At 51.1% G+C, this 12951-nt stretch overlaps 1 protein-coding gene and 1 long non-coding RNA gene across 2 annotated transcripts in view; one reads left to right on the top strand and one right to left on the bottom strand.

The window, feature by feature from the left end:
* The first annotated feature begins 7352 nt into the window (after nucleotides 1-7352).
* Nucleotides 7353-8012, top strand: LOC308144564. Its single transcript, XR_013937054.1, has 3 exons — nucleotides 7353-7479; nucleotides 7905-7938; nucleotides 7973-8012. It is a non-coding gene; the product is annotated as an uncharacterized lncRNA (long non-coding RNA).
* Nucleotides 8013-12450: 4438 nt separating this feature from the next.
* Nucleotides 12451-12951, bottom strand: part of LOC308144624 (uncharacterized protein) — a 109243-nt gene continuing 108742 nt past the window's right edge. Inside the window, exon 14 of the mRNA XM_080515791.1 lies at nucleotides 12451-12583. The gene's annotated coding sequence lies outside the window, so the exon portion shown is untranslated. The remainder of the gene's footprint in view (nucleotides 12584-12951) is intronic.

The following is a 12951-nucleotide window of genomic DNA, read 5'->3' as shown; positions in this document are numbered from 1 at the left end:
TAAGTCCGACCGAGCTTTCTTGCAACCTCTGCCAATCATCTCTACCCCATTCCACAGGGTTGCTATGGACATTGTTGGTCCCCTGGTGAGAAGCACGACAGGACATCAATACATCCTGGTAGTGTGTGATTATGCTACCCGGTTTCCAGAGGCGTTTCCCTTGCGCACAATCACTGCACCTGCTGTCCTGCGAGCACTGGTACAGCTCTTTTCCAGGGTCGGAATCCCGGACGAGATCCTAACTGACCAAGGTACGAACTTCACCTCGAGGCTCATGCAGCTGTTTCATAAACAGTTGGGAGTTTCTGCCATCCGGACCACACCATACCATCCGCAGACAGATGGACTCGTTGAAAGGTTCAACCAGACTCTAAAACGCATGCTGCAGAAATTTATGGATGACACGGGCAAGGACTGGGACCGCTGGTTGCCGTTTCTGCTCTTTGCCTACAGGGAGGTACCACAGGCTTCGACAGGATTCTCACCGTTTGAACTTCTGTATGGCTGGGAAGTTCAAGGGCCCTTAGACCTGCTACAGAAAGGTTGGGAGGCACCATCCACCCGGCAGACGGACAAAGGTGTGGTGCAGTTCGTGTTGGAGATGAGGGAGCGACTGGCGAGGTACCGGGAGGAGGCAGCGGTCAACCTACGTGAGGCCCAGAAAACCCAGAAAACCTGGTATGATCAACAGGCCCGGTGTCGTGAGTTCCAGCCAGGACAAAAGATGCTTCTTCTTCTTCCGTCATCCACCAACAAACTCCTCGCGAAGTGGCAAGGTCCATATGTGATCATTCGCAAGATGGGTCCGGTCACATATGAGGTATCGCACCCGGAGAGGAAGAAATCAAAGCAGATGTACCACGTGAACCTTCTGAAGGAGTGGAAAGAACGTCCTATCCAGGAACCAAAGGTGGTTCTTCTGGCCCAGGAGGTGGACAGCGATGAGGAGCTGGAGACAGGACCACAGACCTTTGGGGATGCGGCAGTGAGGCCTGTGCTGGCCCACCTTCACCCGGAACGGGAAGTGCAGCTTCGTCAAGTCTTCAAAGACGTGCCATCGTTGTTCTCGGCCAAGCCTGGTAAGACCACCTTCGTTGAACATGCCATACGCCTGAAAGATACCCAACCCAAGATACGCCAGCGCCCGTACCGGGTTCCACAGCAGCTGGTCGGGAGGCTGAAGCAGGAGGTGGAGGAGATGCTTCACCTCGGGGTAGTTGAACCTTCGAACTCTGAGTGGTGCAGCCCAGTGGTCATCGTGTTCAAAAAGGATGGGTCACTTCGGATCTGCATGGACTTCAGAAAACTCAATGCAGTCTCAGAGTTTGACGCCTACCCTATGCCAAGGATTGAGGAGTTGTTGGAGAAGATCGGTGCAGCCAAGTTCATCACCACCCTTGACCTATGTAAGGGATACTGGCAGGTGCCATTAGCAAAGGAAAGCAGACAATACACAGCGTTCCAGACCCCAGCAGGATTGTTTCAATTCACCATGATGCCTTTTGGCCTGCATGGAGCCCCAGCCACATTCCAGAGGCTGATGGACCGAGTGCTTCAGGGGTGTGACCACTGTAGTGCTGCTTACCTGGACGATGTGGTGATCTTCAGCAGCACATGGGAGGAGCATCTACAACACCTGACCTTGGTACTTGGGAAAATTCAGGAGGCTGGATTGACCCTCAATCCGGCAAAGTGTGAGTGGGCACGGCAGGAAGCACGGTACTTGGGCTATCAGCTGGGACGAGGAGAGGTGAGACCCCAATTGGACAAAGTGGAAGCTATCCGGGACTGCCCTCGACCCCGCACCAAGAAAGAAGTCCGCTCGTTCCTAGGCTTGGCTGGGTGGTATCGGAGATTTGTGCCACACTTTGCGAGCATCGCTACACCACTCACAGCTTTGACCTGTAAGGACCAGAGAAACCCTGTCACCTGGACTGATGACTATGAGAGAGCCTTCAGGGCCCTTAAAGCCCTTCTCTGTTCATCCCCTGTCCTCATGAGCCCAGACTTTGATAAGAAGTTTGTGGTGCAGGTGGACGCATCAGAGGTCGGACTGGGAGCGGTGTTGGCCCAAGGAGATCCTGGAGAAGAACGGCCCATCATGTACCTGAGCCGCAAGCTTCAGCCCCGTGAGTCCAGGTATTCTGCTGTGGAGAAAGAGGGCCTGGCTATTAAGTGGGCATTGGAGAGCCTGAGGTACTATTTGCTTGGGCGAGAATTCGACCTGGAGACCGATCACCGAGCCCTCACCTGGATCCACACAATGAAGGACCATAACAGTCGACTCACACGCTGGTATCTGTCCCTGCAGCCGTTCAAATTTGAAATCAGACATCGAGCAGGAAAGGCCAATGTGGTGGCAGACTATTTGTCCAGGTTGCCGCACATCGTCAACCTCCCGGAGGAGGGGGATAATGTGACGGAGCAGTAACAGGGCAGCGGCACACTGTCACACACACGCTCATACATCCAAACATACACGTCACACTCACTTCCTCATTCCCCTCCGTACTGCACATCAGGTCATTCACTTAGCTCATTGCCCTCTCTCTCCAACCGTTAGCATAGCCGGACAGGGGTGCACACCTGACTGCTGTGATTTACCTACACAAACATTCACACATTCATACATATACACAGGGAAGCTTACCATGACGTGACGCCTCACGGCAGTGGAGAGCCAAGACGGGGCGGAGCTAACTCCGAGACTATGTAGCTCACCCGCACGGAAAGTTTGGTCATGTGACCATGAGGTGCTTTGATATAATTATTTATTTTTCTTGTTGAATATAATTATTTCCCGTTTTGCTGGGGAAAATGTTTTGTTTGCTTCGGAAGAAAAATTAAGAATCCGTTTAATGGTTGTAGCTTAACCATTGTAGCATTACTATTGTAGCTTTACTGTTGTAGCATTACTATTGTAGCTTTACTGTTGTAGCACTATTGTTGCATTAAAATTGTACTATTGTAGCGTTACTATTGTAGCATTACTATTATAGCATTAAGATTGTAGCATTACTGTAACATTATGATTGTAGTGTTACTATTGTAGCATTACTATTGTAGAAATTACTATTGTTGAGATTTATGGTTCACATTAGCATTAAAATGACTGAAAGTTGTGGAGGCGGAGCCAGAGAGACGGACGAAGGAGTCGAGTCTCTTTTCTTTTCTTTCCTCCAACAGCAACAACAGTTCAGCTGTCAAACCAACCCCCTGTGTCACCACACTTCCCTTTATAACTCCTCCCCACTACCAACACCGGGTGTTGGGTCCAATGTGTGGACTGCCCCGTTGAACACTGGCCGTCCCGCTGTGACCCCCCAGGGTTCTCTCCGGGGACCCGTAGTGGCTGCCCCAACACCAGCTCTGCAGACGATGCCTGGAGATCTTCCTTCAGAGCCGAACGCAGGCCCAACATGACCCACGGCAGTCGGTCAGCACAGTTGCTGTCTGTGAGAGTGGCTCGGAGAGCGGCGGTCATCGTGTGATGGAAACGCTCACACAGTCCATTGGACTGTGGGTTGAACGCCGTGGTCCGGTGCAGCTGCACTCCCAGGCCTTTAGCCACCTCTGTCCACAGCTCGGAGGTGAACTGGGAGCCTCGGTCCCAAGTGACGTCCAAGGGCGTGCCGAACCGTGCCGCCCAGGTGGCTATGAAAGCACGAGCCACCTCTGCCGACGTCGTTGAAGCCAGCGGGACCACCTCTGGCCACCTGGTGGTCCTGTCCACCATGGTGAGGAGGTGAGTGAAGCCTTGGGAGGGAGGCTTTACTCACCTCTGGCCCCCTGGTGGTCCTGTCCACCATGGTGAGGAGGTGAGTGAAGCCTTGGGAGGGAGGCTTTACTCACCTCTGGCCACCTCCTGGTCCTGTCCACCATGGTGAGGAGGTGAGTGAAGCCTTGGGAGGGAGGCTTTACTCACCTCTGGCCACCTGGTGGTCCTGTCCACCATGGTGAGGAGGTGAGTGAAGCCTTGGGAGGGAGGCTTTACTCACCTCTGGCCACCTGGTGGTCCTGTCCACCATGGTGAGGAGGTGAGTGAAGCCTTGGGAGGGAGGCTTTACTCACCTCTGGCCACCTGGTGGTCCTGTCCACCATGGTGAGGAGGTGAGTGAAGCCTTGGGAGGGAGGCTTTACTCACCTCTGGCCACCTGGTGGTCCTGTCCACCATGGTGAGGAGGTGAGTGAAGCCTTGGGAGGGAGGCTTTACTCACCTCTGGCCACCTGGTGGTGCTGTCATGAGCTCATGGTTGCTAACGAGCACCGGGTCTGGCGTTTCCCTGCACAGAGAAGGAGCAGGGCGGCGTGCAGCGCTTGGCTCTGCTCCCGAACCGCCGGTGAAAAAAACACAGCTGGCCGTCATTCTTGCGCCGATCCGTAATCGTCCCGACCGCAAACTGCACTTCCTCCTCCGGCCGGTGTTCCGGTGGCTCCGGCAGGACTGCATGCACTCCATACTGCCGTGACGCCAGCAGGAGCTTGTCTGCCTCTTCCAGCCCCCGATAGTCCTTTGTGTGCACGAGTGGAGAACTCGCCAGAGCCGTGCGTACCGGAGCTGGGAGTTGACGCAGAAACAGGTGGATGAACAGGAACTCCGCGTCCCGCGATCCCCGCAGCACCAACATGTTCTCCATCAGCTCCGTTGGTTTACTGTCTCCCAAGCCGTTGAGAGACAGAAGACGCTCGGCTCGCTCGGCGTCGGAAATCTGGAACAGCCGCAGGAGCAGAGTCTTGAGGGCGGTGTACTTTCCTTGCACCGGCGGGTCCTGAAGCAGCCCCGTCACTTGGCGGGTCCCGGAGCAGCCCCGTCGGGTCCCGGAGCAGCCCTGTCACTCGGCGGGTCCCGGAGCAGCCCCGTCGGGTCCCGGAGTAGCCCCGTCACTCGGCGGGTCCCGGAGCAGCCCCGTCACTCGGTGGGTCCCGGAGCAGCCCCGTCACTCGTCGGGTCCCGGAGCAGCCCCGTCGGGTTCCGGAGCAGCCCCGTCACTCGGTGGGTCCCGGAGCAGCCCCGTCACTCGGTGGGTCCCGGAGCAGCCCCGTCGGGTCCCGGAGCAGCCCCGTCACTCGTCGGGTGGTGGAAGAGCCCAGAGCTGCGACGACGTGAAAATACTTGGTGTCGTCGGCCGTGACTACCCGGAGGTGGAACCGAGCCTCGATGTGCTGGAACCACGGTTCCAGATGATGTGGACAAAACTCCGGTAGTTTGACCGCCGCGCCATACACCACGGGCGCTCCGGCCGCCGGGGGTTGTACTGCTGCTGGCTTCGGTCGACATGTTCACATGTCAGGTCACCAGTGTGGAGGCGGAGAAAGAGAGACGGACGAAGGAGTCCAGTCGCTTTCTTTTATTTCCTCCAACAGCAACAACAGTTCACCTGTCAAACCAACACTTCCCCTTATAACTCCTCCCACTACCAACACCACCACGTCACTGACACACCCACTGCGTTCTGTTGGGAGAACCTCCCCCTCAGCTGCACACCACACAGTAATAGATTACTGAAAGTATAAATCACTTGAAGTGATTTATGAAAAATGTAAATTATTAATGGACGTAAACAGTCATTTACTCATTAACGACTCCTAGAGTACTTAAGTAATTACTTAAAAGTTAATAAATTATCAAAAATTATTTATTAATGAAAAATTATTTATTTGAATAAATGGATTATCTATTAATTAATAATCAAATTGGGGCACCACCAGCTAAACTGGAAATAGTTAATACCAAAATATCAGTCTAGTTTGTAAAAAGGGTTATTAAGTTAGTTAATATTTCTGTGTAAATATAACAATCTTAAAAAACAGGAAGGAGTGAGATTCGAGCGCAGACTGTTACAAACCAGTGAATTGTCAACAATAAATACACAATAATTACCAAGAATCCATCAATTCAGCTAAAAGGTGTTTATTTACACAAATGCATTAATTCATGAATAATTCAGTGTAGTGAGTTTACATAATTCACCGACAGAACCAAAGTTGAGTTACAGAGTTCCGGTGGGACTGTTAGTCCTGTTAGTGACTTCCTGTTTTGGTTAACATGTTAGCTCATCATCAAGTTGAGAGTTTGTCCCGTTACGGTTGTAAAAGTTATCGTCTGGATGTCATCGTCCTCTGACACGCCGCCTCGACTCCCGTTCTGCCACGCTACCTCAGAAACTATTTCAGAAATCAACTCAATCAAGTAACAAACGTCATCTAACAGGGAGATCTAAACTACTAACAGCAGCTATGTACAAAGAAAGACGGTGTGTGTGTGTGTGTGTGTGTGTGTGTGTGTGTGTGTGTGTGTGTGTGTGTGTGTGTTGGGAGTCTGAGTGGGGATGTAATGACCACGAGTGTCCACCAGGTGGTGGCGGACCTTGGAGGGTCAGTGTGAGTGGGTGTAATGACCTCGAACGGACACCAAAGGTTTAGTAGTGTTACACTACATTAGTAGTGTTACACTACTAATGTAGTGTACTACTAACCAGTGTAGGCTGGTGTAGTGTTACACTACTAATGTAGTGTAACACTACTAATGTAGTGTTACACTACATTAGTAGTGTTACACTATTAATGTAGTGTAACACTACATTAGTAGTGTAACACTACTAATGTAGTGTAACACTACATTAGTAGTGTAACACTATTAATGTAGTGTAACACTACATTAGTAGTGTAACACTACTAAACCTTTGGTGTCCGTTCGAGGTCATTACACCCACTCACACTGACCCTCCAAGGTCCGCCACCACCTGGTGGACACTCGTGGTCATTACATCCCCACTCAGACTCCCAACACACACACACACACACACACACACACACACACACACACACACACACACTACTAATGTAGTGTTACACTAGTAATGTAGTGTTACACTACATTAGTAGTGTTACACTAGTAATGTAGTGTTACACTACTAATGTAGTGTTACACTACATTAGTAGTGTTACACTAGTAATGTAGTGTTACACTACTAATGTAGTGTTACACTACATTAGTAACACTACAATAGTAACACTACAATAGTAACACTACAATAGTAACACTACAATAGTAACACTACAATGTTAAGGCTACAATGTTAGGCTACAATAGTATTGCTACAGTAGTAACACTAAATTGTAACAGTCAAGTACTTACCGCTGCAATATTAAGGCTATAATAATAATGCTACAATAGTAATGCTGCAATAGTAACTCACAGTGATTTGGATAAGTAACTTTAATGTGATTACTGGTTTGGAGATAAGATAAGTCTTTCTTCGGTGATGTCATCATCCACATCTGGAATCAGTAATCAATCATGAGGACCAGAGGTGTGTGACCAGTGGGGGCGCTGCTGAGTCGTCTCAGACTTCATTCACACAAACAAGAGCAGGAGGAGACAGGTTTCTTTACACATGGGCAGGAAAGCAGATCCACAGCTGAATGAAACATTTAATAATCCACATCAATTCACTGTTTGGTCTATTGTGGTTGAAGGTAAGGCTGGTGTGAAGGTAAACCTGGTGTGAAGGTACACCTGGTGTGAAGGTAAACCTGGTGTGAAGGTAAACCTGGTGTGAAGGTAAACCTGGTGTGAAGGTAAGGCTGGTGTGAAGGTAAACCTGGTGTGAAGGTAAACCTGGTGTGAAGGTAAGGCTGGTGTGAAGGTAAACCTGGTGTGAAGGTACACCTGGTGTGAAGGTAAACCTGGTGTGAAGGTAAGGCTGGTGTGAAGGTACACCTGGTGTGAAGGTAAGGCTGGTGTGAAGGTAAGGCTGGTGTGAAGGTAAACCTGGTGTGAAGGTACACCTGGTGTGAAGGTAAACCTGGTGTGAAGGTAAGGCTGGTGTGAAGGTACACCTGGTGTGAAGGTAAGGCTGGTGTGAAGGTAAGGCTGGTGTGAAGGTAAACCTGGTGTGAAGGTAAACCTGGTGTGAAGGTAAAGCTGGTGTGAAGGTACACCTGGTGTGAAGGTAAGGCTGGTGTGAAGGTAAACCTGGTGTGAAGGTAAACCTGGTGTGAAGGTAAACCTGGTGTGAAGGTAAACCTGGTGTGAAGGTAAAGCTGGTGTGAAGGTACACCTGGTGTGAAGGTAAGGCTGGTGTGAAGGTAAACCTGGTGTGAAGGTAAACCTGGTGTGAAGGTAAACCTGGTGTGAAGGTACACCTGGTGTGAAGGTAAACCTGGTGTGAAGGTAAGGCTGGTGTGAAGGTACACCTGGTGTGAAGGTAAACCTGGTGTGAAGGTACACCTGGTGTGAAGGTAAACCTGGTGTGAAGGTAAGGCTGGTGTGAAGGTACACCTGGTGTGAAGGTAAGGCTGGTGTGAAGGTAAACCTGGTGTGAAGGTAAACCTGGTGTGAAGGTAAGGCTGGTGTGAAGGTAAACCTGGTGTGAAGGTAAAGCTGGTGTGAAGGTACACCTGGTGTGAAGGTAAGGCTGGTGTGAAGGTAAACCTGGTGTGAAGGTACACCTGGTGTGAAGGTAAACCTGGTGTGAAGGTAAGGCTGGTGTGAAGGTACACCTGGTGTGAAGGTAAGGCTGGTGTGAAGGTAAACCTGGTGTGAAGGTAAACCTGGTGTGAAGGTAAAGCTGGTGTGAAGGTACACCTGGTGTGAAGGTAAGGCTGGTGTGAAGGTAAACCTGGTGTGAAGGTAAACCTGGTGTGAAGGTAAACCTGGTGTGAAGGTAAAGCTGGTGTGAAGGTACACCTGGTGTGAAGGTAAACCTGGTGTGAAGGTAAAGCTGGTGTGAAGGTAAACCTGGTGTGAAGGCAGCGGTTGCAGACTGGCAGCAGCTGGACATCCTGCAGCCATTCATTCATTCATTCATTCATTCACTCCTTCATTCCTTCATCAGGTGTGTGTTCACTCTGAAGTGCCCTCACTCCTTCATCTTGTGTCCGGTGACTCGTTTTAACGTTCAAATCTGGGAGATTTAAAAATAACGTTGAAAGGGTTTTTTTTTCTTTGTGCCTTCAAACTCTGAGACGGATTGAAATCTCTTCTCTGACATTTCCTCATGTGAGGCTGTTCTCACTGTCTCCAGGTGCATTTGGCTGACAGGAAGCAGCTCTTCATTCTGGACTCACACACAGAGTTCACACTGGTTCTTCTTCTGGTTCTTGAGTGTGAATTCCTTTGGAATTGTGGCCTAGTGGCAGAGTCGGTCGTCCAATAACTGGACGGTTGGCGGTTCCAATCCCACTCTATCCAAGTCATTGTCGTTGTGTCCTTGTGTCCTTGGGCAAGGCACTTTACCCACATTACAAAACGTCAGCCAGCCTGCCCCGGGGCAGCTGTGGGGGGCAGCTGTGGGGGGCAGCTGTGGCTCCAGCCTGCCCCGGCGCAGCTGTGGGGGGCAGCTGTGGGGGGCAGCTGTGGGGGGCAGCTGTGGGGGGCAGCTGTGGGGGGCAGCTGTGGGGGGCAGCTGTGGCTCCAGCCTGCCCCGGGGCAGGCTGGAGCCACAGCTGCCCCCCACAGCTGCCCCCCACAGCTGCCCCGGGGCAGGCTGGAGCCACAGCTGCAGCTCCGGGGCAGCTGTGGGGGGCAGCTGTGGCTCCAGCCTGCCCCGGGGCAGCTGTGGTGGACTGGTGTGAATGAACCATGATTCTGTACCTGCTGAGTCATGAGAAACAAGCGCTGTACAAACCACAGCCATTATTATTATTATTAACAATCATTTATTCATTGTTCTTTGTGTCATTTAGAGCCTTTTCCAGAGATCAAATCATATTTTGTTGTCTTTTGCATTTGGTTTTCAAACACTTTCTGGTCTTTTGGGTCAACTGGTCAGTTTTTTGTGTATTTCTTCACTTAAAAAAAAAGGACTTTTTCGCTGATTCAGCGACAGTTTGCAGATGATTCACATTGATCTCAGATGATCTTGTGACGGTTTTATTTTGATCGTCTTTGTGTTTGTTTTACTTGTGGTTCAGTTTTCACACTGTAACTTTGAATGTATGTGCACCAGTTTGGAGACACTTTTGTTTTTAGACGTATTAAAACCTTTAAAGAACTTTAACTGAACTTTCTGCTGGAAACTTTCTGTCCAGAGGAAGGGATTTCCCTCCCGGCTGATCCAGTGGATCAGGAAGTTTCTAGAGCTGTGTGTGTGTGTGTGTGTGTGTGTGTGTGTGTGTGTGTGTGTGTGTGTGTGTGTGTGTGTGTGTGTGTGTGTGTGTGTGTGTGTGTGAGTCAGAAGTTCATCATGGTCAGGGTGGAGCAGCTCATCCTCTGGCTGGAGGCCTGAAAGCTGTCGGCCTCATCTTCATCTCAGTGAAGGGGATGGAAAACTCTGTTCCCTTCCAGGAGGTCCAGACGACACCCTGAGGAGGTCAAAGGTCAAACAGAAGCTTAACTACCAGTTAACCAGTGGATTGAACTCAGTGGTGGGCCTTCAAGGCCTTCAAGGCCTTCAAGGCTTCTCTGCAGGCCGAAGAAAAAGATCTGAATCACAGTCTGATGTTGATTCTAGTTTCTCCATGAATACGTATTAAACAATTCCAAATGCTCCGTCTGCTCCTCATCACTTCCCTCCGGCTGCGCCGCTTCCAGACACGTACTTCTACATTAAAGCTTTTAACCAATCACATTTGAGCCATCATCTGTTGCCGGGTAAAGAAATCTGCCTCAGGCCTTCAGACAGTTCTGCAGGCGTCTGCAGTGTAAAACTAGTGTCGCTCATGTGGCTGCTTCAACCAATCACATTTTGATATTGACGACTCAGAGCCTTCTAGAAGGCCTCGCGTGACATCACTGTATTGAAGCGCTCTGATTGGCTGGTCAGAGAGTCACTCTCCAGCTCGCTGGCTGCATCTGTAGCAGCTGCACAAACAAAAATATAGTATTTATTTAATAGTGGTTTTTTTCAACCTACAATGACTAAAGGAGAAGATAAAGACGTTTGGTTGCAGATTTATTGTCAAAACGATTATGAAGTTGGACTTTTCCAAGAGGTCATTGAACACACCGCTCACTACAAACTCCATGGCAGGATTCAGGATTATATTATTTGTCATTATATTATTTTCAAGACCACTAAAATCTGACGTTTGTCTCCCTGCCTGCAGCAAAAGGAGATAATAAAGGTATTTATTCTGGCGACACGAGTATCTGTCTGAGATGCAAAGGACGCCACTGGTTCAACCAGAGAGAAGGAACAGGAACTGTCCTCCAGCTGTCCTCCAGCTGTCCTCCAGCTGTCTGGAGGACCACAGAGCCCCGGGCTCAGTCCAGTGTACTCGCCTGTTGCCGGACGCTGGTGCCGTACAGCCCGTTGAGGTTGGCCTCGTGGCAGTTCTTGTACCACCAGCCTCCGCGGTACGACATGGCGCAGCGTGTGATGAAGGTGCCCGGGTCTCGGTCTCTGGTGGAGAAGATCCGGTGGTTGTGGTAGCTGAAGGAGTCGCCTGAGGGGAGAGGAGACTCAGCAGCTCAGGCTAACAGAGCTGAAGGTTCACAGATCCTGGACGTCTGGCTCCTGACGGGAGACTGGAGGCTGAGAGGGCCACTCACCGGCCGTGCCGCTGTATCCGCCCACCGTCAGCCTGTAGTTCCTCTTCCCCACCTGGAAGGTGGAGTACTGAGCAAACGCCGCCTCAGCGGCGTCCCGCAGGTCCACTCGCAGGGTCATGGGGGTGGCGGAGGTCAGGGTGTGCAGACTGTCCAGACCTGAGCACAAACCCAGACCAGTATTCATGTTTTCAATCACATGGTTTATGTGAAGGAAATGAGACAAACCATAGAAACTAGATTTGATTCAGCTTGAAAGCCTTGTTATGCTCCATCTGGAAATAACATTCTGTTTCCCAGCTTTTTAGATTTCATGATATTTTATACAACTGCGTATTTTTCACACATTAATTGTGATATTTAGATGTTTTTATGACATTTCAATGTTTGTCTTGTCTCACCGAGCCAGAACTCTCCGTTCACGTCTCCAAAACCTCGGACGTAATCTTTCCATCCTCTGAAGAAGTCCTGGGAGCCGTCCTTCCTCCGCTGGAACACCTGCAAACGCCCGGAACGCCCGGAACGCCAAGAAGATCAGCAGGGAGAGAAAACAACGACATACTCAGTCTGACACTCATTAAACCATGTTCATCTGGATTCACGCTGGCTTCATTCTGGATTGAATGTGATTTGACTCTAGATTGAATGTGTCTTGATGCAGGTGTGACTCTGATTGAATGTGGTTGGAGGGGAGCAGTGGCGGGTGCAGCGTACCGTCCAGCCACCTCCGTCCGTCTCCATGTCACAGTAAACCTCCAGCGACGCCTCCAGCTTCCCTCGGGGGAAAATCTCCACCTCTCCAGACGAGACGAGGCCATTGAGGAGCTCCTGAGAGCAGTCGGAGGGGAAGGGGAACCGCAGGGGGCCTGGGGGAGAGCCAGGGGGTGAGGGGGGCACCGCAGGGGGCCAAGGGAGGCCATGGGGAGCAGGGGGTGAGGGTGGGGGGGTTGGAGTACCGGTGGTGAAGTGGGTGGAGGTCTCGGTCATGGCTGCTCCTCGTGGCTCCGCCTGCAGCTGAGCGGAGTACGACGCCCCCGGGTGGAGTCTGCTCAGGGTGACCTGCGTCAGCGGCGCCTCCACCAACACCTCCTGTCCACAAACCAGGGAGCCCAGTGGGGCGGGTACAGTTCAGACTGCTGCTCTGCTGAACCTGCTGCTCTGCTGAACCTGCTGCTGCTCTGCTAAACCTGCTGCTCTGCTGAACCTGCTGCTCTGCTGAACCTGCTGCTGCTCTGCTAAACCTGCTACTCTGCTGAACCTGCTGCTGCTCTGCTGAACCTGCTGCTGCTCTGATGAACCTGCTGCTGCTCTGCTAAACCTGCTACTCTGCTGAACCTGCTGCTGCTCTGCTGAACCTGCTGCTGCTCTGATGAACCTGCTGCTCTGATAAACCTGCTACTCTGCTGAACCTGCTGCTCTCCTGAACCTGCTGCTGCTCTGCTGAACCTGCTGCTCTC

This window comes from Blennius ocellaris (genome assembly GCF_963422515.1).
Source record: "Blennius ocellaris genome assembly, chromosome: 20".
NCBI lineage: Eukaryota > Metazoa > Chordata > Actinopteri > Blenniiformes > Blenniidae > Blennius > Blennius ocellaris.
The sequence above is the reverse complement of the archived record's forward strand: the minus strand, read 5'-3'. Positions and strand labels throughout refer to the sequence as shown.